Source organism: Rhinopithecus bieti, unplaced genomic scaffold (assembly GCF_001698545.2).
Source record: "Rhinopithecus bieti isolate Rb0 unplaced genomic scaffold, ASM169854v2 scaffold_3763, whole genome shotgun sequence".
Taxonomy (NCBI): domain Eukaryota; kingdom Metazoa; phylum Chordata; class Mammalia; order Primates; family Cercopithecidae; genus Rhinopithecus; species Rhinopithecus bieti.
The window spans coordinates 2,079,740-2,085,739 of record NW_016804379.1 but is presented as its reverse complement, the minus strand read 5'-3'; the positions used below and the strand labels follow the sequence as shown (position 1 = coordinate 2,085,739).

General features: G+C 39.4%; 1 protein-coding gene across 1 annotated transcript in view; it reads left to right on the top strand.

The window, feature by feature from the left end:
- The window catches only part of MAEL (maelstrom spermatogenic transposon silencer), a 37,935-nt gene that overhangs the window by 13,279 nt on the left and 18,656 nt on the right, over positions 1-6,000 (top strand). The gene's annotated exons all lie outside the window — the stretch shown is intronic.

The following is a 6,000-nucleotide window of genomic DNA, read 5'->3' as shown; positions in this document are numbered from 1 at the left end:
GCTTTGTTTACCTACTTAAGCCTCAGCAATGGCGGGCGCCCCTCCCCCCCCCTCCCCGCTGCCTTGTGGGTAGATCGCCGCAGACTGCTGTGTTAGCAGTGAGGGAGGCTCCGTGGGCGTGGGACCCTCCCGGCCAGGTGTGGGATATATTCTCCTGGTGTGCCTGTTTGCTTAAAGCACAGTATTGGGGTGGGAGTTACCCGATTTTCCAGGTGTTGTGTGTCTCAGTTCCCCTGGCTAGGAAAACGGATTCCCTTCCCCTTGCACTTTCCAGGTGAGGCGATGCCTCGCCCTGCTTCAGCTCTCGCTGGTCAGGCTGCAGCAGCTGACCAGCACCGATTGTCCGGCACTCCCTAGTGAGATGACCCCAGTACCTCAGTTGAAAATGCAGAAATCACCGGTCTTCTGTGTCGCTCGCGCTGGGAGTTGGAGACTGGAGCTGTTCCTATTTGGCCATCTTGCTCCGCCCCCGAAATTATATTTTCTAATTGTTTACTTTTATGTTTTGGTTTTGTCCCACCCATTGGTAAACTCTGAGTTTTTAGCAAATTACTTAATCATATCTGTGAAATCACTTTGTTCTTTCTAATCTACATATCTTCATTTAAAATTTTTAAAGTTTGTTTTGTCTTAGTATACTGACCATGACCTCTAGTTTCTAGTGTTTTTGCCAGTGAGTATGCTATTTCCTGTAGTTTTTTCTTTCTCTCCCCACCCCCGTTTTTGATGTGTGTTCTTTATCAGGATAAAGATGTTTCCTTCTACATGCACAGCTTGTTTTATTGCATTTCACTTTATTGCACTTTGCATATATTGCATTTTTTTACACATTGAGGTTTGTGGCAGCCCTGCGTTGAGCAAGTCTATTGGCATCATTTTTCCAGTAGCATGTACTTTTCTCTGTGTCACATTTTGGTAATTCTTGCAATATTTCAAACTTTGTCATTATCATCATGTCTGTTATGGTGACCTGTGATCAGTGATCTTTGATGTTACTATTGTAGTTGTTTTGGAATGTCAGGAACCATGCCCATATAAGATGGCAAATTTAATCAGTAAATATTGTACATGTTCTGACTGCTCCCCTGACTGGTCATTGCCTCATCTCTCTCCCTTTCCTTGGGCCTCACTATTCCCTGAGACACAACAATATTGAAATTAGGTCAATTAATAATCCTACAATGGCCTCTCAGTGTTCAAGTGAAAGGAAGGGTTGCATGTCTCTCACTGTAAATGAAAAGCTAGAAATGGTTCAGCTTAGTGAGGAATGCATATCAAAAGCTGCAATAGGCTAAAAACTAGGCTTCTTGTGCCAAATGACCAAGTTGTGAATGCAAAGGGAATGTTCTTGAAGGAAATTTATGTACTACTCCAGTAAACAACCAATGATAAGAAAGTGAAACAGCCCCATTGCTGATACGAAGAAAGTTTTAGTGGTCAGAATAGATCAACATTCTCCAGTTACCACATTCCCTTAAGCTAAAGCCTAATCTGAAGCAAAACTTTAACTCTCTTCAATTCTGTGAAGGCTGAGAGAAGTGAGGAAGCTGCAGAATAAAAGTTTGAAGTTTGCAGAGTTTGGTTTATGAGGTTTAAGGAAAGAGCCATCTCTATAACATAAAAGTGCAAAGTGAAGGAGCAGGTGCTGATGTAGATGCTGCAGCAAGTCATCCAGAGGGTCTAGCTAAGATAACTGACCAAGGTGGCTACAGCAAATAGCAGATTTTCAATGAAGATGAAACCACTTTCTGTTGGAAGAAGATACCATCTGGGAGTTCCATAGCTAGAGAGAATAAGTCAGTGCCTGGCTTCAAAGGACAGACTGATTCTCTTGTTAGTGACTAATGCAGCTGGTGACTTTAAGTTGAAGTCAGTGCTCATTTACCATTCTGAAAATCTTAGGACTCTTAGGAAATTATGCTAAATTGACTCTGCTTGTGCTATTATAAATGGAAGAACAAAACCTAGAAGACAGCACATCTGCTTATAGCGTGGTTTACTGAATATTTTAAGACCACTCTTGAGATCTGCTGCTCAGAAAAAAAAGATTCCTTTCACAATTTTACTGCTCATTGACATTAGACCTAGTCATCCAAGAGCTCTGGTGGAGATGTAAAAAGGGATTAATGTTTTCATGCCTGCTACCACAGCATTCATTCTGTAGCCCATGGATCAAGGAGTAATTTCAACTTTCAAGTCTTACTGTTTAAGAAATATGTTTTATAAGGCTATAGCTGCCATAAATGGCGATTCTTCTGATGGATCTAAGCAAAATAAATTGAAAACCTTCTGAAAAGGATTCACCATTCTAGATGCCATTAAGAACATACATAATTCACTGGAGGAGGTCAAAATATCAACACTAAAGGTTGTTTGCAAGAAGTAGACTCCAGCCCTCATGAATGACTTTGAGCGGTTCAAGACTTCAGTGGAGGAAGTAATAGAAGAGAACTAGAATTAGAAATGGAACCTGAAAATGTGACTGAATTGCTGCAATCTCACAATAAAACCTGAATGGGTAAGGAGTTGCTTCTGATGTATGAGAAAAGAAACTAGTTGCCTGAGATGGAACCTACTAGTGAAGATGCTGTAAACACTGGTGAAATGACAAAGGACTAAGAATATTTCATAAACTTGGTAAAGTAGCAGCAGGGTTTGAAAGAATTTAAATTTCAAAAGAAGTTCTGTGAGTAAAATGTTATCAAACAGTATCATATGCTACAAATTCTTCATGAAAGGAAGAGTCAATGTGGCAAACTTCATTGTTTTATTTTAAGAAATTGCCACAACAGCTGCAGCCTTCAGCAACCATGACCCTGCTGGTCAGCAGCCAGTAACATCAAGACAGGATCTTCCACCAGCATGGGAATGTAAACTAGTACAACCACTATGGGAAAGAAAAAATACGTAGAAATTCCTTAACTAACTAAAAGTAGAACTACCACTTGAAAATTCTAACAGTCTCACTACTGGATATCTACCCAGAGGAAAAGAAGTCATATGAAAAGGATAACTTGCACACACATGTTTATAACAGCACAATTTGCAATTGCAAAAATGTGGAACCAGCCCAAATACCCATCAATCAACAAGTGGATAAAGAAACTGTAGTATATATGTGTGTGTATATATGATAGAATAGTACTCAGCCATAAAAAGGAATGAGTTGATGGCATTCACAGCAACCTGGATGGGATTGGAGACTATTCTAAGTGAAGCGACTCAGGAATGGAAAACCAAACATATGTTCTCACTCATAAATGGGAGCTAAGCTATAAGGATGCAAAGGCATAAGAATGATACAAAGGACTTTGGGGACTTTGGGGCGGAAGGGTGGGAAGGGGGTAAGGCATAAAAGACTACAAATTGGGTTCACTGTATAGTATTCGGGTGATGGGTCCACCAAAATCTCACAAATCGTCACTAAAGAACTTACTCATATAACCAAATACCACCAGTTCCCCCAAAAACCTATGGAAATAAAAACATTTTTTTAAAAGATCTTTAACCAGCAAAAGACTGTAAGTCACTGAAGACTCAGTTGATCGTATTTTAGCAATAAAATGTTTTCATATTAAGGTATGTTCATTTTTAAAACAATGCTACTGCACACTTAACAGTATAGTCATAACTTTAGAGTACAGTAAACATAATTTATATGCACTGGGAAACCAAAATATTAGCGTGACACTTTAAATTTCAGTACTCGCTTTATTATGGCAGTCTGGAACTGAACCTACAGCATCTCCAAGATATGCTTATGTTCCCTATTTGGCTAGGGAGATAGCAGTTGTACATTTTAGTGAATGCTTTTTCTGCATGTCATATGATTTTTGTCTTTTGTTCATGTGGCCATTTATTTATTTTTTGAGACAAGTCTGACTCCATCACCCAACCTAGAGTGCAGTGGCATGATCTCAGCTCACTATAGCCTCTGCCTCCCAGGCTCAAGTGATTCTTGTGCCTCAGCCTCCTGAATAGCTGGAATTATGGGTGCACGTTACCACACCCAGCTAATTTTTGTATTTTTATTAGAGACAAGGTTTTGCCATGTTGGCCAGGCCAGTCTCAAACTCCTGATCTCAAGTGGTCCACCCACCTTAGCCTCCCAAAGTGCTGGGATTATAGGCGTGAGCCACCACGCCAGCCTCTTGTGGTAATTTATTAGTGTTAAGCCAATCTTGTCTTCCAGGAACAAACCCAGTGTGGTCACTATATATCTTACATACACTGAGTTTGGTTTGTTACTATTTTGTTTTAGTACTTTTCCATTTATGTTAAAGACTGAGATTAACTTTACCTAATTTTATTATCAAGGTTATTTTGCCATTATAAAATGGGCTTGGGAATAGATTTTAAGATTTTGAATTTGATGCTTTTTTATGGCTCTACAGAAATTACTAATATTGCCTTTTAATTTCCCTAAACATAATAAGCCTAGTTATTTTAAAGGGTTATGTTGGATAATCCTCTTATAGGGATTTTCTTTTTGGAGTTGATTTTATAGTCTGTTGGTTATGGTGACATTCAATCAAGCTAACAGAATCTCTTCATATGTCTAGTTATTTTTGAGTGCTAAACAGTGTATATGAAATCTTGTTATTTCTCTCCAAAGAATATTTATGATTGTGTCTGTCAGAAAACTGGAGTCAATAGCATCTCAGATTACCTTAATCCATTTTCAGGGATTGAAGTGGTTTTAAATTGGGTTTCAGACATCACAAAAGTCAATTTGTAGTTGGCCTTTACTAGAAAAGGGGGAAGGATGAACAGGTAATCACCAAAGGATTACTAGTAAAATTTACAGTTGACTTCACAGCATAAACAATGGAAGCCAGAAGACAATGGACTATTTTTTAATTTTAATTATAATTTTTTAAGTAAGTAATATTGCAATAAAATATTTAGTTCTTACCAGCTCTGAGTTTATTGGAAACTCTGTTCTGTTTCTCAGCCTCTAAATGTCCTCTTCCAGAATTGGTGAACTGGCCCTGGGAAGAAACAAACCCAACTGCCAGATTCAACTCTCTAAGATTTCTTCCTTTCCAAGATTTTGGGCCCATGATTCGTGATTCCTCACCACATTTTTGTCTCTGCAGGTCTTCGAAGAAGGTGTTTTATTTGTTCAGCTTTTCCCTAATCTATCATTAGAAGTTGAACAACTCCTGCATTTCTTTGGGGGAGAGTAAGGGGAAATGGAGTTCTTGTTCATTCACTCAGGCTGGAGTGCAGTGGTATGAACATAACTCACTGCAGCCTCAAACTCCTAGCTCAATTGATCCAGTCTCAGCTTCCCAAGTAGCTGGGGCTGCAGGTGCATACCACCACACCTGGCTTCCTGAATATCTCTCTCTCTGTCTCTTTCTCTCTTTCTCTCTTTCTCTCTTTCTCTCTTTCTCTCTCTCTCTCTCTCTCTCTCTATATATATATATATTTAACAGTTTTGTGCTAAAATTTGTAATTTGGTCTCCTCAGACATAATTAAGTAAAATCTGTCTATTCAAAATCTGGAGTACCTGTGGGTATCTTTCTGTCAACTATATATTCATTCTCATTCTTGTTTTATTGTGTACCTGATGGTTCATGGAGTATTTGGTGGAAGTAATGATTTCAGAGTAATTTGAGACTTATGATAATGTTAACTTCCTCTGGAAAGGGTTTGTGTTTGCTTTTTTAAGACGCCTGGGTGCCTGGAAGGCCAGGCCCAGAAGCTGTTAAAAGCACTCTATTCAGTCATTCAGCTTCCTCTTCCGGAACTGGCAAATGATCCAGAGGAAAAACTTCCCTAAAGCTAATCTCACCTCTCTGAGTTTATTTATTTTCTAATTTTTTTTTTTTTTTTTTTTTGAGACAAAGTCTGGCTCTGTCGCCCAGGCTGTAGTGCAGTGGCGCAATCTCAGCTCACTGCAACCTCTGCCTCCCGGGTTCACACCATTCTCCTGCCTCAGCCTCTCGAGTAGCTGGGACTACAGGCGCCCGCCACTACGCCTGGCTAATTTT